Source organism: Trachymyrmex septentrionalis, unplaced genomic scaffold (assembly GCF_001594115.1).
Source record: "Trachymyrmex septentrionalis isolate Tsep2-gDNA-1 unplaced genomic scaffold, Tsep1.0 scaffold49, whole genome shotgun sequence".
Classification (NCBI taxonomy): Eukaryota; Metazoa; Arthropoda; class Insecta; order Hymenoptera; family Formicidae; genus Trachymyrmex; species Trachymyrmex septentrionalis.
This window is the reverse complement of record NW_017305661.1, coordinates 8,747-21,447: the sequence shown is the minus strand read 5'-3', so window position 1 is coordinate 21,447 and position 12,701 is coordinate 8,747. Positions and strand designations below refer to the sequence as shown.

At 35.5% G+C, this 12,701-nt stretch overlaps 1 pseudogene; it reads left to right on the top strand.

The window, feature by feature from the left end:
* LOC108751519 overlaps window positions 1-12,701 on the top strand; it is a 53,868-nt pseudogene that overhangs the window by 40,058 nt on the left and 1,109 nt on the right.

Below are 12,701 nucleotides of genomic sequence, written 5' to 3'. Positions count from 1 at the left end.
GTAGGTATGTAGGATACGTACGTAACTTCATAATACCCGAAACTGGACAGAGTTAGCGGCAGCAGCAGCAGCAGCAGCAGCAGCAGCAGCAGCAGCAGCTTCTGGCGCGGCGCGAATTGTTTCCACAGAACGATTCGACGCGGAAACTCTCCTTTCGCTCTGTAACTTCGTCTCGTTAATTAACGTAATCCGAATCGCTCAAGGCAAGCAGCGCTTTAGCCATTTCGCGATACGTGAAGATTGGTATCGCGCTACGACGGAGCAAAGAACACGGTACTCCGGATTGCAGCCTTTAATTACGCGACACAACGGTACGTCAACGCATTTGTCAAGTGACGCAAAATGATAAGGTACGTTAAAAGTTAATATTGTATAGCCCTTTCGAGCAATCATTAATTAATCATACGTTGATAAAAACTTGACATACTTTACATTTGTTGAAGATAAATTAAGATCAATTTCGTTTCTAGTTTGACCTATGAACAGGCGATACAAAAATGAGTCAAAACGTAGACAAATTATTAAATCAACGACTTATTTATTCATATAGTTTTATATTCATGGCGCTTTATTTCGCGTTTCGCAAATAGATATTATTCTTATATAAATAAATGATGCGTAATAAAATCAAATCAACCGTATTGTCTACTATCTGTATAATATTTATCACTTAATTTTTACGTAATACTAATACAAATAATTGATTTCCTTTGCGACCCGAAATGACACTCCAACAAAAATAAAGCTATATGCCGTCATTGCCTTCTGCAAAGGAAGGAAGAACTGCTTCTGGATACGATCGAGTTTCCATCATTCATCGTAACTTGCCATGATCGCGAGCCGGAAATTTATAAATCTCGATTATTTTTATAAACAGAAACGCGGTTCAACCTCGTTGGCGAGGAATGAAGGAAGAAGGTAATGCTACTCTATTGCCGGCATTAAAGTTATAAATCCGATGTCCCGCACAGATGACAGGGCGATTCTGGCGGGATAATCCTATAATCAGACTATGCGAATAAACTCAAGAGTATTTCTAAACAGACCACTAACAACACTCTTGATAGATAATAATATTTCTGCAATATTGTAAATCTCGTAAATAACTTCCGCGTTCCATACAAAATTTATTTGATCCTTCGACGGCTCATTGCTCATGTATTTTTAGAGTAAAATGAAATATATTTTATTACGATCTCATATGTATTTTAAATCAACTTTAATCCTGTTTATATAAAAGAAATATTTAATTTTGCTATGATTATATCTTTTACATATTATTACATTTTATTTAATATATTTTACTCTTTATCGATAAACGAACTAGAAATATAATTTTTTAAGTGATGATTTACATAAAGAGATATAATATTAATATATTAGAATATAATATTATATATATGTACATAAAACGAAGAATAAAATTAGTAACATGTTGAAGGATTAAAAGTAAAAATAAGCATTTTGAAAAAATATCTTCCGCATGAACATACAGTATTTTTATAGAATCTTTAAGAGCACATCGAGGTTTCCTCGTTCAATCGAATTAAGTTAATTAAGGAAAGAGTAAGACGAGTAATGCGGTTAATACAAGGAGCTTCTTCGTTTTGCATTCATCTCTGGCAGCCTTGAGCAAGTAACACGCGCTCCGAGTAAGGTAACACGTTCCTCCACTTTCCGCATCTCGTTCGTCGACGTCGTTCTCTTTATCGAGATGATGCTTTTGCGAAGCGGCTGCGCGCGCTTCATTATATCGACGCAGAATGATAGCGGAATAATAACGTAAAGTGAAACGCGCGCGGATTTCCGAGCAACGAAACCCGGTATGGTAGCCTCGGGGGGAAACGCTGAGACCGATAATTGCTTTAATTCACGCAAATATGCGAACCGTGCATGGTCGTCAGCTGACTGCATCGGCTACGCAACGGACGCGAAATAGGCGATATTAACCGCATTTTTTTGGGCTTATAATGTCTCTTTTAAGTCGACATTTTTTATTGTGCATTTAAAGCAGACACGGTGTTCCGTTAATTTTATCCACTGTACTTAATGAAGTTGATTGCGGAAGACAACGTAGCTATACAAATTTTTAACTTTTTATACTGTTATATATATATATATATATATACACAATGTATTGTGTGTGTACGTGTGTGTATAACTCTTTACAGAAGAAGCGTGATCATGTAATAGTTCCAAAGATAGCCATCGGTGATCAATAAACAATTTTTTTCTAATTTTTGTAAATTGTTAAATAGATACTTATATACATAATTACTTGCCATTTTTTTATAATTTGCGAATATACACTAATATATTTTTTAAATCACGCTTTTATATGATATATTTACCTACTTAAAAAATTTGCCCATACTTATACATATTTTCATGTAGAATATTATACGTGGATATATAATACATATATAAATATTTAGGTATATTTATTCTACATGAAATACCCTAAAAAACAGCAAATTTTATTGCATGTATACATAAAGAAGCAACATGTTTTATTTAATCAAACCGATATTTTATCTTGATCTCTCTTCTCTGTACGTCAATACGACGATCCAAGTTTTTTTGATGAATGCAACGAGACGGCGAGAAGGCTGTCATGGCACTTGTGATTCTTATTTCCCAACCACTCTCGCGAACCGTCTCCCGAAGATTCAATCCAAATGCGCAACTCTGAGATTCTCCTCCGCAACTCGTAGGGAATGCCCGTTCTACGTGTGCTCGGGCTCGTTCCGGCATGTGAGACCACAGCCTTCCGGCAGTGGAAGTAGCACCGTACTCTGCATTTTTATGGGCGCATTACATTATCCACGCTGCCCGCGATAGTAGAAACGAAGTAAGCATCGAAACTGTCCCCAAAAGATACGTACGTGACGCGCGCGTACGTCGAGCTCAGCATCTTAGGAATCCACCGAAGGCGAACTGAAGGAGTGTCTCGAATCTCTTATTGTAAATTTCGTCGATAACCAATGCTCCATTAAGGTACCACCGCGAAGAACGTGCTCGTGCGCACGACTACCTGCGTCCCATGCATAAATTAATAGTGTCCTCATGCCTCCTCACGTCTCACGGATTCAGTTTTGCCGCATCGCAAGAACGCTGCTAAAGTAACCGACGACGAGGGAGAAGTTCATTCGGGCGCATCGTCAACATGCTTGCTTCGTCTTGAACTGCTGACACGTTTCTTCAGACACGTTATGGCCGAGTGATTAAAGTTTCTTTGACCGAAGAGAGCGACGGGGTCCATCGCACGATAATCTCAGTGTATCCGGGAGCGTTCTCATTTATTGCGAGATGACTGCTGAAGTCTAATAAGGGAGCTACGCGGTCTTTGCCATCGCCAGACCCTTGATGAGCTTTAATTTACTGTAGCTTACGGAATATAATAAATGCTACTTCCCTTCTGGGAGCAGTTAACTATGCCAGTCAGATCGCATACTGGTGGATAGATGTGCATTCTGCAAACGACAGGTATCATCCTTTCATTTTATGTACTTAATGAGGTGGATTCGTTCGTAATACAGCTGTGAACGAATATAAAGCAGTTTGTTTTATAATTAGAATTATACTGTTATAGACTTACTTAATAGACCTTGGGGGGACCCCTTGATTCTTTGGACTTTAATAAAGAATAGTGACTACCCTCTTTTTTCCACGCGATAGACATTTTAGTTCTGCATTTATGCATTCGAAGAACCTTGTACAACAAAGCTTGACAAGTAAAGATATAAGGCTACTCGATATCTTTACTTGTCATTCTTGCGTGTTCATAAAATGTTATTGTGATATGATAAATTGCTACAGCAATTTTTGTTTGATATATATATAATAATGTATATGTAGGATTGAGAAGTAACTCCTTTATTTGTACCGAAGTTACAGTTAAAATTATTTTCTTTTGTAATTGTGTGTAACTTAATTTCGTTTCTTTCTTTCCATCTATAATTGTAACTTAGTTATGTGTTTTTGGTGACTAATAACTAATATAATAGTTACTTTTATAGTTACTTTTATATTTACTAGTATATTTATAGTTACTAGTATATTTTAAACTTATTTGTCAACATATGGACTGATTAAAATGAAATGCATAGCTTATTTGTGAAATAAGTAAAATAACACTAAAATATGATACGCACTTCTATGTATTTTCCGTTTATACCACCGATCATCCTTCAAAATACTCTGTATGAAATTGTATTGTTTTGCGAGATGTAAGAAAAGTACAGTTTTTAAGATGTACATAAATTCAAAGTGTTCCTAATACGTTAGATAAGCACAAACGTATGGATTTATCGATTATTTCACTAAAAAAATTCCAATCGCGCGCGCGTGTTAGTGATCCGTACTTCTTTGTAAGTAAAAAGTTAGCGGTCATGAATATTAGATAAGAAGAGGTGTAATGCATAAGCATGCCTTATTGCCGCGTGGCAATAATTTCATCATAAGGATATAATTCAAGGCTTTGTAATATTCAATATTTCCTTACAAATCTTGAAAAAAGAAAAAAAGAAGTATGTAATATATTTAAGAAAAAAAAAAAATTTATGAAATTTATAAAAAAAAAATATATATGCAAGTAAAAAATTATCGAATATTACATCCTTATTAAAATCAGATTGTTTATTTTTTTAAATGATTTAAATGTAATTATTCAAAAATTAACTGTTAAAAACGGATAAAATCAAACGAATGAATAAAAACGAATGAAATTAATGCAATTAGTCAAATATCTTGTTACTCACAAAAAAGATCTCGAAATAAACTTATTTGTAAAAATTGATAAATTTTAAGATACATAAGATGGATTAAAAGTGACTAAAGTGATCAACTTGATTATATACAGAAAAAAAAACTTTAAATACCTAAATCTCTTGAGTTGAATAAGATAACAATTTTTAATATAGGAATTATAACTTGACGCTACTTATTAATGTTAAATCTTTTATAGAATTGATATACTTATCACCAAAGTTGGAAAATAACTCATTACTTGTAACAAAGTTATAGTTAGAATTACTTTTTTCAATAACTGTAATTTAATTGTAAATGTCGCTCTCAGTTACAGGTAGAGAAATATGTAGTTCCAATATATGTTTCGTCGATTGCTTCAACTATTCATGAAAAAACAACTTTTTCTAAAATATCTGAAAAAAAAATTGATTATTTATTTTTGATCATAGCTTATTTTTATAAATGAGTACGTGTTATAAATACACGCGCCTGATTCGTGTAAGATTTTTTGATTGGAGAAAATGTTAAGAAAAATTTCCCACTTATCGACAGAATATTTTTTTTGGGCTACATGTATATGTATGAACGTACTTTGTATTATATAAGTTTTCTTAATTGTATATGTAATCATTTATATATAATTATGTATGACAAATTTTTTACTGGGTTAATACATATTTTAAGAGTCATTTGAATGCATAGTCTAATATATAGGTCTAATATATAGGATGTTCCCAAATTGTAGGGTAATACGGATTCATACGCGTTGATTTCATTAGATATAACGTCTCTGTTTATAAACGTTCCTTTGGATTTGGCTATTGAGGATATCGATAACAGGTGAATAGACATAGAAAAGAATGCAAATGTCCTGAAAGAAGATTTCGGTGGCAATCAAATTTATTATATTATCTACTTATTTTACATTTAACGAAAGTACATATAAATAGACGTACGGGATGCCCACAAACTCGCACCTTTGTTTCCCATTACAGTTCCCCGATACAGTCATGCAAGATTCGAAAGAAAAATGAGTTTTAAATCTTTACATACTTTTTTTAGACGTAATGTATAGACATGTCTTATTTCCACGCGGTAATAATTTCATCGTAAAGCATTAATTAATTAGAGGCATTGTAATATCCAGTTAAATCCAAGTTCTTTGCGAATCGCGAAGAATAGAAGAAAAGAGAAGAAAACGTAGGTACATAATGGAAAAAGAGCGATATACGTAAATTCATTTTCACATATACGCTCACATTCGGTCGTATTTCAAAACATATGAGCCATCTCATTGAAAGCTACAGGATTTCATGAATATCATATTAGTGCTGTCCTATAAAGTCGTTTTAAAGGCCAACACTTGATTCAAAAGCACGATATAGCAAGGCATTACGTCAACTCGGCTTATTTCGGGAACCGAAGTTACATTTCCACGGAGAATACGGCGCTGAAAGTGGGAGAGATCCAACGGATGTATTCGCCGGTTTTGTGTCGGGAAAATCATGCCGTATCCGCTTTATCTTGCTATGGCTTTCAGTCGATTTTCTTTACGTAGACCAGGCGGGGCGGTAACGTCCGCGGCTATCGAACAACGCGCCGAACCGTCGCGCCTAAAACCCGTTATAAAAGCCGTGGACCGATTTCATTTTATCGCAACGTTGTCATCGGCGAATTACCGCGTAAACCGCCTGGACAGTCTACGAGTGGATATTACGTTGGATCTGCAATAACTGTAAGCGTTTCAGGATTTATATTCGGTCGCGAACCACCATATTGAACACAGTGTGTGTGTGCGCGATTTGCTAAGCCCTTCACTGCACCAAGCAACGTTGGATCAACTCGTTTTTGAAAGTGTGTCGGGAACTTGTTCTTTTCGCTTTTATTCGAATTCAGCACGAGATATTTTAATTTCGTGATGTAGTAATTAATTTGCATTATTAATTTGGATATCTTTATCAATGCTTAACTTCTTTTACTCAATTAATTGATTATGCATAAATTAAGTAAAAGCTATAAATTTTTTTTTTTTTAATGAATCTTTTATATGGAAAATATTTACAGATTTCTACTGTTATGTTACTGTTTTATATATATAATATTATAAAACAAGTACGATGTTAGCTCGATTAAGCGTGTACCTAGATATTTATATTACAACCAGTCATTGTAAAACGTCCGAGCTATTTCAGCGGAATCAATACGTTGAATAGTCTCTAATCACTATATGTTACGCGCGTTGTATCGGAAATCGTTAGATGATTGCTAGCTCGAGTCGAAGACTTATAGTTACGATCGTGCCCAGAAACGAGCATCGTGGACTACAAAATTGGTAACAAGGCTTATATTCCGGAGATCGATCGTTGATTCGCCAGGAATCGGAGGAAGAAACAAGATTCGAGACGGTTTTAAATGGTCTATCAGAGTATTTTGTTTTTCTCTATATTTCTACTCTTTCTCGTCTATCGTTTTCTCTGTCTCTTTTCTATTCCTCCACACTCGCGTCCTCTCACTAAAGCACGCACCTCCCCGTGTCATCCCTTTCGTCGCTTCTGTCCACCTCCTCGCGAAACATAATAAATTTTCTAAACTTAAATTTAATCTGTGCGCGACCACGACCATCAACCAACTTCTGCTTCTATACTGCGTATATGTACATACGCACGCCGAGCGTGGAAATGCGGCTTGTACCCGGCTTCATGCACCCTTGTTTACCGGTCTGACGACATATTTACGAGGGTTCGGACCCCTCGATCCAATCTCGATATTCGGTTCAATTCTCTTCGTCACTCTCGACGTATACCTCGCATGTCTATCTCACGTCGCCTCCGTAAGGCGAAAACTTATCAGACACTTTCACTGCTTCCTCTTCTTATGTTCCTCCGTTCATCTTCTTCCTCTCTTATTATTATTTCCTTATCTCTCGCGTCGTTTCACCCGCGTCCCGTACGCTGACGTCGCGTCGGAGTAAGCGAATTATTAAGAGCGCACGATATTCCGTGAAGCCATTCATTGTTTTCCACGTAGCTGGATTTATCGTTCTGGCGGGCGTCTCGTTTAAATCCCCTACGTGCCGGCGGCGGACCAGTTTAGGGCGGATCTCTTGGCGTACGCGTTCGTGTACCCGTATTCTGAACGTAAGCACGATACACGTTCCCGAATTAACTCGGTTAAGCGATAATCGATGATCGGCTATGTGCTCCAGCTTGGCGATCAAGGTAAGAAAGCTGAAGTAATGAAGACGCAAAGCTACGTCGATCTTGATTCCTTCTTGATATAAGATAGATATATTGATTATTATTTGTTTTTTCTAGATTTTAATGTTTTTACAAAATATTATCTTTACTAAAAGCTTTATTCTTGTATCCGCTTTTCGGTTATCAGGTTGATTACTCTATTATATAAATAGCTTCAAATATATATTTTCAAATTTATTAGATCTCTCTCTCTCTCTCTCTCTCTCTCTCTCTCTCTCTCTCTCTCTGATTTTATAAAATCATCTATCTTTTAAAGTTGCAAAGTAATAATTTGATTGTGTTACAAAAAGTCTATCGCAGATTTCAAATATAATATTTATAGTGATCTGCTTAATCTATTTGATCTATGCCAAATTGCATAAAATTTGTTATCTGCATATTGTATATTTATGAGAGAAATTAATTTTAGCGTTCTTGAATCCGATTTCGTATTTATTTGAATAAAAGGAAAGATTATAACAATCAATGGCGAGGAGAAAAAGAGAAAGGAGATAATAAAAAAAAAGGGACCGTAACCTCATCGTCACCAAGAGTAGAAAAAAGTTAAACCGCAGCGAAACTTTATTATGACGTTATAAAAAGGGTAGGCTGTATGATCGTCGCCCTTCGTTCGTCATTCAGTTCACGACGCTGGTCACGAACCGTTCGACCCTTTTCAGATTATACGATAGTGAGGGAGTCAACGTGTCACGTGTCGAATTTACGTATGATTCACATCAAATTTTCTGGTCGCTTTCAAAATTGTCATGCGGGACAGGATTTTAAGATGTGTAGATTGTTAAAATTACATTTATCTTGCACTCGTGTTTTCCTATCGCGCCTCACTTTCTGCAACAAAGCATCGTGTAATTGGTCGCCGGTATTGCAATCAACATTTTAATCAACCCTCTGTGTTTGTCATATTAATTGTTAATCGAATATGTGATAATTAAAATATTGTTAGCAATCAACGTTGTGGAACGTAATAACATGGGCAGACCGACAAAATTGATACATGATATCGAATCTTCATGTTATTCGATATCTTGAGCGAAAATGTTAAACTATTGTAGATGAGTAAAGATATTGTTTTGTTAGATAAGTAAGATTCTTTTATCTTAATAAATAGAACGAAAGAAAGTGTAAGGATTTTCATTCATAATGCGTAGATGGAAGATTTATCTAACCAATAAGTTAATATCGGCGGATACAGTCAGCCCTCAATTCCTACATAATTCATTGCTGTAATTATGATGCTCGGAATGGCGAAGGCCCGAAATTGACAGGACAATAGACAACGCTGGGGACGTTACGAAACAACGGAACCGCGATTCAACGATCAAGTCCACGTCGCTGCTTTCCAAAATTTCAGTTCCGCAATGACAGTACCGGCGGCCAAGCATCAATCTGGTCACGACCCGCATCAAGATATATCGTTATCCCAAAGTGAAGATTATCGTTAACGATCAAGGAAATCTATCACAAACTACGTTATTTACGAAGACCAAACGATTGATCGATAGTAGACAAGGTAACAAAGAATCCCAATACGAGTTTTGATGAATTCCAATATGAGTTTTGATGAGCTCTCTTGCATAAATTTGCATCGACTAGATTTGTCTCTAATTTAAGCCTTTCACGCGAGTCGTAACAAGCATACTATCTCAATAAAATTTGAATCCCATTATTGAGCAACAACCATGAATAAAATTTGAACAGTAACGTTGAGATCAAGCGATTTGGCAAGATCGCTAGTTTATTCAATGTATTGTTTTTGCTCCTGTTTCTGGTTACAGCTATAGTATTTCACCATTGTTAGAACAAGGGAAGAAGGGAAACACCGGAAGTACCGGTGAAGTCGGTAATGCGCTCGTTTCGGCGCCGCCAAATCGACTCGCTGCTTCGAAATCTACTATCGCTCGTATACGGACTTAGGATACGACTAGTCCGCCGTAACGGACCGTGTTTATGATGCTGATAATAGCCGCAACCGCTTCCTTTTGGAGTGGTTGTCTTAGTTGGACTCACGTCCGCCTCCAATTAGGGCTACATCTCGACACAATTTAGTCGACCAACGTGTTACGATAAAATCGTATATTTAATTCTGAAAGGGAGCACAGAGAAAGCAGAGAAGAAAAGAAAGATGAGATTTTAATTTCAATTTCTACCTGGAATTTACAATTTTAATTCTTATTTTATAAATAGGACGTAAATTACTCTCTTCCTCCATTTAATACAATATTTTTAAGAATAATTTGACATAGTAATTCTATATATATATACACACTGAAAAAAGTCTAGTATAAATAACTACCAAATATATTTTTATACATGTTGAGCGATCTGAATACATGACGAAAAATTTCAATATATGCGAGGAAAGCTTAAATAAACAGTTTTATAAACTAAAAGACTAAATGATAAATGATTTCAAGACTCGTCGATTTCATCTGACATAAAATATTAGTTCTTCCAGTCATCAATGACAGTGAGCAAAAATCCGACTGCAATATAAAGTGACGTATATAAATGACGAGGAAAATCTCGTTCTCCTGATATACGCGCTTAATGAAAGAGGAAAAAAAATACTTGTGCCGCGTAAAGAACTAGATCGATCGTACTGACTAAGCACGTTCCTTCCTTCATAAGTTTTATCCCGGTGAATGTTTTTCATCCTCGTACCGCTTCATTAATTACTCGTTGCGTATTATTACACAAGGGGGAAGCGAAATCTTTCTTCCCCACGAAGAGATCTCCTCGATGATTTTGACCAGGATGAAGGAAGCTTACTTGGGCACGACTATCACGAACGCTGTGATCACAGCACCGGTGTACTTCAACGACTCTCAACGTCAGGCTACGAAGGACACGGGCACTATTGCCGCTTTGAACGTCCTGAGTATCATTAACGAGCCGATCGCAGCCGCCATCGCTTACAGACCCGACAAAAAGGATAGTGGTGAAAGGAACATTCTGATCTTCAATCTCGGCGATGGTGCTTTCGATGTATCGACACTGACTATTGACGATGGCACATTTAAAGTAAATAACCTGCGTGCACCTAGTTCGGACACACCGATAAAAGAATATTCCGCATTGTAGACATATATCTAAAAATCAAATTGTTGTCTAAAATATTTACATTGCATTATACAGTTATTTAATATTTAATTTTAATGAAATATATATATATAGCTTAATAGTATAAACATTAAAGATGTTTTGACAAATTTTGATAATCATCTGATTATGTATTTCGCGCGATTTATGAGAAAAATATAAGAAAAATTTGATAAAGAGAATAAGCGAGCTGTTTATTGGCTGAAAACTACCTATGAGCATGCCTATAAGCAAAAATATTCTTCTACACAGATTTCAAAATCGATGCTTTGCTGGATGTGTGACATCACCTTTACGCTTTGATCACGCGCTCGTTTCGTTTCGAGGAACTAAACCGGAATCTCTTTAAAAGCACCATAGAAGGCGCCTATAGAGAAGGCACTACGTGACGCTAAAATGGATAAGATAAAGCAAAGATCTATGATATAATAGTCTTGTTAGTAGATCAACGAAGATAGCACGTACACATACATGCACTTACATTAAAGAGCTTCTACAAGTTATAGCTAATCCCATGTCATCGCTTGTTAACCGAGGCGTATATTTCAAAGACGTATCATAGTTGGAACAACTCGTTGTTTAATCAGGCAAATTAATATTTGTTGACTGAATTTCCTGTGATAAAAGCCAAGATAATGCTAAGTGTTACGTTCGATAACAAAACACATTAAAGTGCGATTCAATTTCCACGTGCCCGCCATCATTCCATTTTTCGCAGAGAAAAGTAGTAGGGATGGCACCATAAAGAAGACACGAGGGTTGTCCCCAGATGGTATTAATGAACTAGATGACAAAATCAACAGACACTCCTGCTACTTCCATTGTAACTGTAGAAAAACATTTTTTGTCGATTCTCTGCAAAAATTTGACACAATTTTTTTTCCATTTTTTAAGGATTTCTTCTACAACATGGAATTAAATAAGTCTATAAACTTGGACGAGATTCTTACTCACAGCGTGACAGTTTAGATTACCATTTTATATAGAGATAAGTCCGAGGATGTACAGAATAGTTGCTTCTCTCTCGACTGACATTAAAATGATCGACATGATGATTGTTTTCATTAGAAGCAAAAAAAAAATACGACAATCCTGACAAAACAAACGTAGGCGTTCACTACATATAATATCACCGACAATCAATCGAACGTGCTGATACAAATTTATGAGGGAGAAAGAACGATAATCAAAGACAACAACTTTTAGGAAAGTTCGAGTTTTCCACTATTCTGTCGGCATCACAAGGGATCTTAGATATGGAATTTCGAAGAAAATTGAGATACCAGAAAATATAAGAAAACATTTCAGTTGAAGAAAACATATTAACTTATTTTTATGAGAAGCCATTTTTTTTAATAAATACAATTCCTAATTTATTAAATTTTTATAATAAATATAAGTTTTAATAATAAAACTTATAAGAAAGAGTGAGAGATATATTAAATATATGGAGATAAGTCAAATATAATCTTTTCTTCTTTCTTTAATTAGAAAAAAATAAATGTTGTATGTACAGAAACACCAGAAATATGAAAATTAATTATATTAAAAACAAAATCCTTTTCAGTATTTATTTTTGCAAGATTTGTGAGGATA